The sequence below is a fragment of the Ictidomys tridecemlineatus genome, chromosome 9 (assembly GCF_052094955.1).
Source record: "Ictidomys tridecemlineatus isolate mIctTri1 chromosome 9, mIctTri1.hap1, whole genome shotgun sequence".
NCBI lineage: Eukaryota > Metazoa > Chordata > Mammalia > Rodentia > Sciuridae > Ictidomys > Ictidomys tridecemlineatus.
The window spans coordinates 55,675,759-55,688,930 of NC_135485.1; the positions used below are offsets into that span (position 1 = coordinate 55,675,759).

At 36.4% G+C, this 13,172-nt stretch overlaps 1 long non-coding RNA gene across 4 annotated transcripts in view; it reads right to left on the reverse strand.

Annotated features, from left to right (window-relative positions):
- LOC120892342 (uncharacterized) overlaps positions 1–13,172 on the reverse strand; it is an 82,075-nt gene that overhangs the window by 9,482 nt on the left and 59,421 nt on the right. For 3 of the 4 annotated variants that reach the window (XR_013425823.1, XR_013425821.1, XR_013425824.1), the window contains exons 4-5: positions 11,569–11,763; positions 319–5,235 (exon numbers count right to left, since the gene is read on the reverse strand). This is a non-coding gene — a long non-coding RNA (uncharacterized LOC120892342). Of the gene's footprint in view, positions 1–318; positions 5,236–11,568; positions 11,764–13,172 lie in introns of those variants that run through there. The other variant, XR_013425822.1, reaches the window with a different exon arrangement.

The window sequence follows — 13,172 nt, forward strand, 5'->3', positions numbered from 1 at the left end:
AACAGTCTGATCTACCTTTAATTCTTTGCATCACAGCTGATGGAAATTCTATCCTTCTAATGGATCAAGTAAAAAATTTTGGAGTTTTGCTTGAATTCTGTTCAGGAAAGATGTCAGTATCTGATGCTACTGATTCCATCCTCAATCCAAAGCAGTGCCTGGTACACTTTTCAAATATTTTTGAAATGAATACATAAATAATATTACACTACTCTATCCAAATCTCAGAACAACAAAATCCCTTCATATCACTTATGGTAGGGTTTGTGTTTTCCCAAGTTATCTTAGATGATATTTGTGCTACTCTTTTTAATCATCTGGTTTTTTAATAATATTTTTATTAGTTGTTCAAGACAATACAATGATCTTGACATATCATACATTTGATTCAAATAGGGTATGGAGTCTCATTTTTCCATGTGTACAGATTGCAGGATCACAATTGGTTATACATCCATGTGTATACATACAGCAATCCTAGTGTCATCTGTTATTTTTTTAACTTCTGTTACAGCTTATAGATTTTTCTAATGAGAACTGAGAACACAACCTAGATTTACATTAAGATATGCATCCCCTATCAGGATGACATAGCCCCTACAGACACAAACAACAATTGGTTTCTGGAAAGTAGAATAATCTTAGGCATTACAATGGCTTGTGGTCTCCCAAAGGGTAACAGTACAAACTTGAACAGATACAAAGTATTTTTATAGTTCTGAAATTTCATGGAGGGGTAGGGGTTGATTAGGAAAATCATGGAACTAGTTGGCTAACTCTCGATTATAGATAAAGTTGAGAAGAGGTCACAGGTTAGGCATACTCTACCATTTAGTGGTTAGAAATTTCAAGATGATTCAGAAAGGAAAAATATTTATGCTTTTGATTTTATACTTGCATTTCACATAACTAAGGGCATAGTGAGTGCACCCAATATGTGACACCTTACAGTTGTCCAGATAATTAAGAAAAGTCCATTATGTCATCTGAGAAAAGTTGCTTTATTATAAGTTCTCAAAAGATACTAATCCATGAATAGTATATTTTGAAGGCAGAAATTCTTTGAAATGGCTTAATATTGAATGTTATTAAAATTTAAAAATCTACTTCATATCAAAAAACAGGTAAAATCTTGAATTGGAAATTGTTGATTTAAATATTCATCTAGTTTCTTAATTTGAGAAAAGTATACTTCCAATCAGATTCCTTGTCATTAGAGGTGTCTGCTAAAAAGAAAGAAAGAAAGAAAGAAAGAAAGAAAGAGAGAGAGAGAGAGAGAGAGAGGGAGGGAGGGAGGGAGGGAGGGAGGGAGGGAGGAAGGAAGGAAGGAAGGAAGGAAGGAAGAAGAAAGAAAGAAAAAAGAAAGAAAGAAAGAAAAGAGGTAATGGTATGAGTAGATTTTCACCTTACAGTGCCAACAAAATATACACAATCCTACATACACAGATCTGTACAAATTCTCAGTTTCTTCAGGGCTGTGGTGTAACTCTTAATGGTCACAAATAAAACTTTGAAATTGATGAGAATAGATGCTCTTATGCTATTTACCGCCTCTCTTCAAGTTAATTTGTGCTTCAAACAACTACCAGGACAAAAGCATGTCAAATCTTAAATTTCTGGTTTACTATCACCTAGACTTTTATCTTGTAAGAAATATGGTTGAAGGCAGTTGTACACCTGGTTCTTCTTTATCCTGTCTAAGCAGCTTCCTAGGTTATGGACTCATCAAATGCCATTTTCTATTAGACTGGCCATTATGCATAGGTGATGAAAATGACAGTCAAATTTGGAGGAGTGAGCAAATGTCCTGAGGCACAAGGAGGCCTTTCATCTGCCATTTTGAAAGCTGAATTTCTGATTTTCTTCAAATCTTTGTGTAATAATACTTTATTTTTCAGCTATTTAGCTTTTAGGAGATTATTGAAAAATAGTACATGTACCATTTTTTAGTTGTTTTCTGTGAAAATTCAATTCAAAATAATGCAGCATGCCACTATTGAAACCCAGAATTATCAATCCCATCTCTACAAGTAGAGAAAAATTTTTTTCCAAAACTTCCAAAGTCTGCTATTGTTTCTAAGAAGCAATACCTGAAGAGCTTATACGTATGGTATTTCTTCCTTCCTCAAACCCTCTATCACCTAACTAGCTCTGCTATAACTTGTCATAGTGAACTCAGTGGCTCCCTTTATATGTCACATAAAACTCTCAATGGCATAGCATTTTTATTCTCTGCAGCCTCTAGTTCACACTTTACACAGAGTAGACACTTAAGGTTTATTGAATACAAAAGATTTAAATAAAATATTGCTTGAGAAAACAAGTATTAAGCAAAATATTACTTCAGTTATTTCCCACATTTCTCAATTGCAACAAGACCTAGTCTTGAGCAATAAAAAAAGTTCCCAAGACTTTTCCCCTCACATCCACTTCAGTACTGAGTTTACATAAAGAAATATGAATGGCCCAGTTTGTACTTTTTCTAATAAAACCCAGCTGCTGGAATTCAATCACCACTCATTCCAATTTGTGATAAACATGTTTCATCAGACCACTCCACAGAACTCATTAAGTGGCCTCAGCTCACAGGGAAAGAAGGAATTCGGCTCCCAAGGAGCATAATCCTGTGCAGATGTGGTCAAGCAAGACACAAAATCCCAAACTGCTTGCCAGTACATGAAATGATATGGGGAAAGAAGGAAATAGTCTTCAAAGAGCATGAAACATGTGTTGCCTTAATTGCTTGTATGTTTCAGGTGAAAATTATCGTTGACCAGAAAATCACCTGAAGTTTGGAATCACACAGGTAATAAATTCTACTTTTGTTATGTATTAGTTAATTATTGAATCTGAGATAATGTGTATTAGAAAACATCCTCATTATGTTATTTACTAGTAAGAAAGTGGGGGAATCTGCCAAATATTCCATGTTCCCCATCAATAGTAACCCAGCCATGTCACAATTTCAGAGATGTTAACATGTGAAAGAAAATGCTTCTTAAAATCACTGAAAGAGAGTAGGTGTCTTAACATCTTCAAAGCTCTATTTCTACATTCAGTAAACAAACAGGTATAAAATAATTTATTCATATTTGTAAATTTCCTCATTATGTTTTATCACTCTCAACACCAGAGTCAAAATCTACTGCAACAGATATACCAGGAAGGTCAAGAGTCCACCTCCAACTTATCCATGAAGAATAGACCACAGGGCAGTTGAGCAGGTTGAGCTGTACATGGCACTGCTTGGTAAAAGCAGGACTTTTCCTATGGACTGCTTCTATCCCCCTCATTCTATCCCCTCATGACATATCTACTTAGGGAGAAGGAGGTGTGCTGTCAAGTTAATCCAGTTCATTTCTCTACTGAAGACTGATGAGTTTGTAATAATCAGCTGGATTTGTATAACAAACAACATCTTTCTCTTACCTCTCTCCCAGAACCAACTGCTCTGCTCACTGTAAGAGTGAAAGTAGTTTAGTCCATAGGGGATAACTAAGTTTTTCCAGCCCAGCTTGTGACTAGGTAGGTAAATGCCTGATTCTAGGGTCAGTTTACCTACTCACACAGTTGTAGAGATTATGTAGATAGTCTCTAATAAAAGATTGTTATACTAGGGGTGATATTTTGTTCTTTTACCTAATTTAGATCCTTCTTGTCACAATGGATCAAAATTCAAGGAGTAGAGAATACTATTTGTAAGTTTCCTAAAAGAACAACTGGCACATCTGTCCTTGGCTCCCATGAGCCTGCAGGCCTCTGCACTAGAATACAAAACTATGATGATAAAAGTGGCATTGAGATGTTTGATTTGCCATGTGATCATTCCACTCTCACCCTGTTTGACACAGTCAGGATTACAACCCAACCTAATTCTGTATTTGTATCTGTTGAGGAGGACCACTCTCATTTCTCACTCTTCTCCAGCTCCTCCCACCCCAATTAGCACCTGCCTCTGCTATCCAGAGCTTTAGTGACAACCTGTGATGAACTTGACTGCCTTCCTTTTGCCCTACCATGTGGGTAGGAAACCCAGGCACTGTTCCATCCCAACCAAAGAGCATGAAATTCTGGTCTATCGGAATGAAAACACCATTATCTAAAGACACCCTAATGACCACAAATTGACTCACTGAGAGCCATTAAATTATTTACTATAATTTTTGGGGTCCTGCCTCATCCTCCAAGCCTATGTGCCACCCAGAAATTCATATAGCAAACAGCTGTATGCAAGTATAACCAGACAGCACGTGGCTTGGCTACACTCCATGTCTGTTGCTTTGTGCTCCAGAGCTTCTCTGACAGGGTGGCACCCAAAAGTAAAAGGCAACTTGCTACAACTGGTAGAGTATTGCAGGATGGAAGCTGATGGATAAATTCTCCTCTGTACTGCCCCCAGGGCATAAATTCTGCAGCACATCTATACCAGCATTATCATTGACTCTGTACCTGGATGAAGTTGAAAAGGTCCCACTTTTGAAGATCAAAAGAAGCACAATGGAGCCTGAACTTCCCTGAGAAGATAGAAAAACATTTAGGGCTATGGAATTTGAACAATGCAGAAGCAGATGGTCAAACGAGTTTGTCCTGATATCTTTGCAATAAAAGGTCACTGGTCTTTAAGGAAGGAAGTTCATATAACTCTCTAAAATAAAGAGATATCATAATGATCAACCAGAAAGAGAGAACACTTCCTTAAGTATCAAAGGAAGAGTTGAATATATTTTATTGAATATAAATTAAAACCAGGCAATTTTTAACCTAACACTGATTCTACTTAGAATAATCTTAAAAATATTTTGGAGTTTTTTGGAAGAGTTAGCAATTATTTCAAAATTTAATCCATTTCAACATGATCATTTGCAGTGATATAATTTTTTTTTTCAGTGCAAGCAAACTTCTTTTACAAAGCCTGTCCCTTTTCTCTCCAAATCTAGTTGGTCAAACCATCATAAAATACTGAACATAGTGTGTTCTCAATACAATAACTGTTGATACATTGATGATGTTTTCATGAGTAAAACACTGCTAAAACAAAGTTCCAGAAGTAACCATATGAGTTCCATATCAATGACGGAATAATTATGTCCGTTACTGAGTCTTTGTAAGTCTGGACTTGTAAAGGAGAAGAGGTGAGGATATTTTGAATCTCCAGCCTGACTTCTTTCTCTTAAGGCTGCATGTGAAGAAGGTCCTCTTCAAACCTTGCCTTCAGTCAGAGCCCTGGCTCAAGCACTGAGAAGAGATAGAAAACTGGTCAGTCTAGCATTCCAGCCAACCAACATCACTCAGGAAACTTGCTTTGTTGACCTTGAAGGTCACTCTTTTTCAGGATATACACTTGGCTCACCAAGAAAACATCTTTGAAAGGTTTAAAGGGTGAACTGATATCATTTAGAAAGACAAGGAGAAAACAGGACTTGGTCATTCAATGTGAAAAGACGTGATAGTGAGCTCTCTTGGCAATGGTAAGTAGAGAGTCTCTAGGAAAGAAGAAGTAACAATTGGCCTTGATCATGCATCTTACCACGTAGGGTCTACTTTTTGCCACTGCCACAAGGATTCTGCCTTTCTTAGTTCATTTGTTTATGGGTCTCCGATATCATGTACTCACATGAAAGGCCATTCTAGTAAAGGGCCAACATGAATCACAAATATCAATACAAGTTATGGAATTGTTCTGGAATTTTTATCATTAAACTCATCTAAATTCATATAATTACAAGGGTGGACATTTAAAAATTCCCAGAAAAAAGCCATTGATTGCACCAATTTGCAGTCCCACAAGCAATGTATGAGTGTACCTTTTCCCCTACATCCTCACCAACACTTATTATTATTACTATTATTGCTTACATTCTTGATAATAACACCATTTTTGTGAAAGCTATTATTACAAATGCTTTTGTGGTTAAACTATTTCAATATGCTTTCTCAGCAGCTCAATTTTACTCTCTCTCTCTCTCTCTCTCTCTCTCTCTCTCTCTCTCTCCACACACACACACACACACACACACACACACACACACACATTGAAGAGAAAGTATTTCCTCTGAAATTTCAACACAAGGCATCATGGAAGGTTTTTACAATTTCAGGAACAATTAAAAACATTCTGTAACTACATAGTCCAAAACCAAATATTCTGAAATAATTTTGATGTGATATTATCTGATTCGGGATCTTGATATTTTTGGAACTTATCATAATGATCTTTAAGAGTTCCTTTCTAACATGCTGACTCCATGGTAAGCACAAATGATACTGGGAGATTCTAAGTATAAACATCAAGGGGTTGTCTTAGGCCTGTCAGCCATAGCCACTGTGATGTTTATACATGTTTGGGAAAAATCTACTGAGGCCCACAGAGAAATTACTAAGCCTCCCATAACTAATTCAAATGCATGAAGCTTCAATTCAGTCGAAGTAGACTCTGAGAGCCTTTACTTCCCTCCCTTGCAAAGTGAAGGTTTGGTGAAGAACTAAGATTGTTTTATTTTACATTGCCAAATGTTTAAAACTTGGCCGAATCTCTGGACAAAATAAGCCCCGCGTGCCTTTAGAAAGAAAAGGGAACAAGGGAGCTACTTAGTAAAAGAGTAGGGTCTAGATGGATGGTTCTCAAAGCGTGGCCTGGGGATCTTGGAGACTCAGACAATTTCAGAGCATCTGTGAGGTCAAACATTTTTCCTAATATTAAGATGTCATTTGTATTTTTCACCCTGACTCTCCACAAGAGTTTTCTGTATGTGATAATGTCAGTGAGTTGATGGCTAATGGAATTCGAGGAGTTGCTATTTTAAATTTTCTCAGTTTTAATTTCTATTACAGTAAATATTGATGAATATGATATCCATATTTTGAAAGAGGTTCTTTAAGAGACTGGTCCTTTTTAGGAGTTTTAATGTATCTTAAGTCCAAAACGTTTGAGAATCATTGCTTAGAGTAGTGCTGCCCAGTAGAATTTATTGCAGCAATGGGAATGTTCCATTCTTCTGCACTTTCTCATACAGTAGCATAGAACATGTACCTTAACCTGCTGCTAGTGAAACCGGGGAACTCAGTCTTTATTTTTATTTAATTTAAATTTACATGTAAATAGACACTGTAGACCATGTCTACCATATTGGCTATGAAGATCCAGCCCCTCAGTTCCCTGACTCCTTATTTAATATTTTCCCAAATATTTTACACAAGTGTATTTACAGATAGAAGTAGACTTTTCTTCTGATAACTATTAAACTCTTGGCTGAAGTTTTGTGGGATGTGAGGGAGATGTTTAACCACAAACACGCAATCAAAGAATTATCATGCGTAGTTCTGAAATATGAGTAAGTTTCAAATCCAACACTTGGAAAACAAAAGCAAATCTCTTGCAGTTGCTGCTTTGGGAATTATATAGACTTCAAAAGAATTTCTTCATGCTTCATTTTTAATTAACAGCACAGATTTTGAAAGTTGTTTTAAAATTATAAATGACATTTAGGCTTTATTTCTATGGCACATTAGTTAGAGAACAGCCTTACGGGCTGCAGTTACATACAAAGTTGTTGCAGCGTCCGGACATGTTCTCATTGAACTGGCCTGCCGGCGTGTCATCATCATTTAGGAAGATCTGAATCTCAATCAGCAGAAAGTCTAGATTTCTCAATTTGTAGAATGTCTGGATATTGTGCACTTGATCTTGCTAACCACATTTTCAAGATATAGGTATGCACAGAAGAGTATTGACCTGAAAATACAAGCTTTGATAGTATGAATTGGTGAGAGTAACTGAAATTCTCTAAAACTATTTTCCCTAATAAAATGAGATAATGATATAATTCATGGCTTCACTATATGTTACTAAGATGATCAAATGAGATAATGTATATAACACATTCTGGGTTCTGGGCTGAGTGTTGGTGGAGCTCCTACATCCTCCAATGTGGCTTCTATAGTTGCTCTATTATCACTATTTCCAGCCAACAGGAAGGAAAGAGAATTAGACATCTAGAGAGAATGTCTTTAAACAGTGAACTTGAAATTGCATTTCCACAGGAAAACCACTGGGAGGTTCACACTGAGAATCTGGATTTCATACTGCACATTCTTGTCTGAGACATACATGCACTATAGAAATTATGCATTTGTATGTATGTGATTCATAAGTGTAGAATATATATATTTTTAATTTCCGCTGAAAATTAATTTAGTTCAAAAAACATGTAGAACTTCTACTGTTTTCCTCTTAAAGCTAAGAATACCTTCAATGCTTCTATTCACTTACACACTCTTTCATTCAGCAATGTTCACTGATTATCAGCAACTTGCACAAAATGACAGGTGCTTTGACAATGTTGATGAAATACAGCCCTTGACCTCAAGAGATTTGAGTTTCATTTGGACATGAGAGGAGAAACATCACAGTATGAGACAAAGTGAAAGATGTGATATTATGTAGATATTAAATAAATGTAGAAGAAAGTTGAGTACTGTTTTTTAGAGAAAATGAGGAATGTTTTGTGGGCAGAACTATTGAGGGAACTTGAACATTGATTTGGATTCTAAAAGACAAGGAAAGGTCTTCCAGTCCTCAAGAAAATTCATGCATAGCTGGGTGTTACTGGCGAGTTTAGGGGTGACAAATAGTCTAGAGTAGATGGAATCAATAAATGAAATGGAATGTCAAAAGAGAAGAAAATTGTGAAGAGCCTCTAACATGAGGAAACATACCTTTGACTTTATTTTATAAATAGTAGTAAATTATTGGAGGTCCTTGAAAGCGGGTAGGACATGACGGCTCTGAGTATTAGGAAGAGCTCAGGTGGCCACAGGCAGCTGAGCTCAATGAGCATATACACAGGGTCCCTGGAATGCACCTGTCCTCAACACTGTGACACTGAGCAGGTGATTAAGCCATGTGTTCCCCATTCCTGTCCACAAGGTAGGAATCATAGTAATCGTAGTCCTTAGGATTGTTGTAGAGATTAAATTAAGTTAAAGCAAAGGGTTTAGAACAGTGCCTGACATTTTAAAAGTATACATTGATATTTACACACAACAGACACACATACACACACACTTGCTCACAATCTATGTTGGAAAAAAAGGGAGCAAAGTAGGAACAAAGTAAGAAACAAAACACTTCATTTGTGTTAGTCCTACAAAGGGCAGATGAAGGACAGGAGTGAGGGATCTAGAAAGACTACCTGTTATACAATCTCAGGTAAATTCCTTCTTGATCTTTCTAAGCTTCTTTTTCCTTCTCTGTAAATCACAAATAATAACTATTTCATAGAGTTGTGAGGGGCTAAATCATGCAACACAGGCAAAGTGCTCATCAAAGGGTCTAACACATAATAGTGATCCCTTATATAAGGATGATTTCTACTATCAAAAAAAAATTATTCACTTAACCAGTCTTAATCTCCTAATTCTTTACCTCTCAATTAACTCCTGGCCTTTGCCATATGACTGACATTGTGCAGAGAGCACAAATTTTGTAATCAGGAAAACCTGAAACATGTATTGTCTGTCCTTTGAAACTTGGGTATTTTTCTCAAATTGGGATCATTCTGCTTCCTCCGGAGACAACTACAATACTTCTCACTTCAAAAGGCAATTGTGACAATGGCATGCAACAATTTACACAAAGTAGCAACTGGTGCCCAGCCACCACCTAATAGAGGATATGAATCTCCTATTGTTTCCTCCATCTGCCTCTCATGTCTGTTCTAGGAGATGAAAAAAATCACATGACCTCAGCCTGGATATGTATAGCCTTGACAAGATTGATGAGATGTTCAGTTTAGTTGCAAGAAGAGATTAAGCACTGTTTCAAATCATGAGTTGTGGGTTCAGACAGAGAATAAAAGTAAAGCCAAACCAACCCTACTCCTTCACTTGCCAGACCTCTTGTTATTGGAACCCCACTAATGACTAACCAAAATTAGCCACAGACCACTAGCAAGTGGGTAAGCCATTACAAAATGCCTCCATCTGGTGAAAACATGGAAGAGAAAGGAGAGAAGGAGGAGAGAACAGAAAGGTCAGTTGGGGGTTTTAATGAGTCTGGGCAAAGTATAGTATATGCATTGATTTGGAGAGAGGATTGTTTAACTTTTATATCAACACGTATAGAATTAAACGGCCCAAGTAAATAAGCTTTCCTCGTATTTGAGACTCTTCATAACACAGTGGTTATGAAAGGTGGTTTAGGAATGGTGTCTGTTCACTTCAGACCCTGGCTTGTGAGCTGTGTAGCCTTGGGTATTTAAAGTTTCTGAGCCACTGTTTCCTCAATAGTACCTAAATCATTACATGAGTGCAATGATTACATACCTTATAATACGTATAAAGTAAATAAGATTTTGACACAGAGCACATGTTAAAAAGTACTAGCTATTATAATTGTGATTTAAGTTTTTGGCTGAGTCAGCATGGATCAAAATAAGGAAAACAAAGACAGCTATATATCTATCAGAGGTGGTGTAGACCAGATGAACCAGGTATCTATTTGGTAGCATGAATATTCTAATTCTTTCTGTTTGCTCGGCATAGAATTGTCCTAAAATTACTTTTCTTAGAATGGCTTTCGAGTTAGATTCCATTGGTTTATTTTTCCCTAAAGTTGTTGTTGTTTTTTTTAATTTGCTTCACTTTTTGATACAGAACATTTTGTCGTTCATGAGAAACCACTCTTATTAAGAATCTTTGTCAAGCTATTTGTTCTCAAGGGCCTTCAGGCTTGACTGGTGTTCACAGATCTTTCATCTAGTCCTTACCACTCCTTAGTGTGGTTTGGATCTCAACTTCCTTTCCTTCTTACTATAATAACCTTGGATAATAACCTTGGGAGGAAACAAGCCCATTTTTACCTTCTGGCTTTGTGATAACATTACCAGGAAAGTACTTTCCTATACTTAGTATTTGTCAAGCACCTACTTTTTTCCTAGAATTATGCTGAGTACTCGGAGTCCGTAAAGGAAAAATATGGGTTTCAGCTCCAACCAGTTTAGAATTTAATTAAAGAAACAAATCCCATATTGACAAACATACTTTGCTTGACATACTTTAGTCAAGATGCTGAGCCTTGTCCTGTGCACATCCTTGAAAAATCCACTTTCAGCCAAAAACTTCTTAAATTAGTTTAACAAGAACCTCTTGACCTTCTATCTGATCATCACCCATATCTGATTTATTCTACTGTCTTTCCTATCCTCTTTCACCTCCCAGGTGATATCTGTTCACTCTGGTCTATCTCTAGTTAGGTCAGCTTAGCCAGGATCCCCCTGACTCCTGAGGGTTCCTCTTTTTAATTTCCCATGCATTGATCTCCAGTCTACTCTTTGGCCATGAATTCCCACTTGCCCATGCTGTTGCTTGTGGTCGGGCCCAATATCTATCCCACCTGTAAAATCCCATTTCCCCTACATTTATCATGGTGGTCCAAGGCAGATATATTTGTTTGCCTTACAGTTTTTAACATGTATTGCTGAATGCTTTTTTTTTTTCTGTAATAAGCATTGAACAAGAAGAATACAGTCTAGGCAATTATGAAAATAAGAAAGATAATGTGGTACAAACATCACATGGGTCCACCAGAAGAATTATAGTAGATAAAGGTTGCTTTCTGGGAAACAGCCATCACTACATCTGAGAAAGGGAGGGGAGGCAGTTGAGAAATATTTTGTTGGCCAGATGGACTGTCTGGCAGCATCTCAGCTGGGCCATTAGACGTCTTCCTTGACTGCAGTCCTTTTTTGCTTCACAGCACACTTTCTGTATAGAGACATGATGAATAGAACTTAGGTTACAAGAAGGTTTGCAAAAAGTGATTTAATTAAAAAATAACTGAACCATAAAGTGCTAGAGCACAAGAATGCCTAACATTTTTTGGGGGAAGTCATATTTCAGTGCAAAATGGACTTTTGCTTACATTGTCTTAATGTTCAAACCACTCAGTAAGATAGTTATTATTTTCATTTTCAAATGAATAAAACAAAGTTAATAAAACTTAAGCAAATTTCCCAAGACCACTAATTTGACTCCAAACCATTGCTGGTGGGTTATCACCAAGTTCTATCACCAAAACCTGTGTTATGTTACATTGCCACACATTTGTGACTGAAGAATGGAGGGTGTATTGTGTGTGTGTGTGTGTGTGTGTGTGTGTGTGTGTGTGTGTGTGTGTGTTGGGACAGGGGTTATTCTATGAAATGATCCCACTATTTTGAACATTCCAAATACTTACACATTAACTTGGAAATAAAATTTTAAAATACATTCCGGTTATAAGTTGGAAACGGATGAATAAAGTGCAAACCTTGGACCTACCATCTAATATTTTATTACTTTATTTCCCTGTCAAACAAAATGTTATGGATTTCTTTCTCAGCACATTTTTCCTTTCACTCATTTAATAAGTCCTTAAAGATCTATTAAAATAAATACATTTTTTCTCTTGTACAAAGGATTAACAGTTATTATGCTAGAAATGAAAGAAGTTTTCTCTATTAATGGCATGGACATTGGTAAGTTGAATAATGCATTAATTTCCAAAGAATTTCCTGCCACAATATCTAATTAGAAAGTTATGTTTATGTTTTTACTTATAGTCTATTTGACTTTGAAGTCAAATATATTTCATACTTGAGTTTATTTTGTATTCCAGTTTTTATTGTTTAAAGTCAAGTTTTTGATTACAGTCAAAGACACACTTATTTCAGTGAACTCTTAAGTCTTTCAAGCTCTTAGCTATCTGGTCCTTGAATACCCCATCCTATTATGTTCTCTGACCTCTTCCCAGCCAGGAAACTTTCTTTGCTAAGAAATCTTACTAATGATTAAAGTGTTTTGCAAAATACTATAATCTCACTGTGCATGGTGGCACACACTGTAATGCCTGTTCAAGTTCATCCTCAGAAGTTTAGCTGGGACTTTATCAACTTAGTGAGAACCCATCTAAAAGTAAAAAGTAAAAAGAACTGGGGATGTAGCTGAGTGGTAAAGTGCCCCTGACTTCAATTCCCAGTAGCCAAAAAACAAAAACAAAAACCAGAACAACTATATTCACTTTCCCATCCGTGGTTCAAAAATTCTGTCAACATATGATTGAAAAAATAAGTTGGTATTTTTCTAAGTTAAATCTAAAAGATACAATGTCATCAATTAACATTTTCACAAGACTG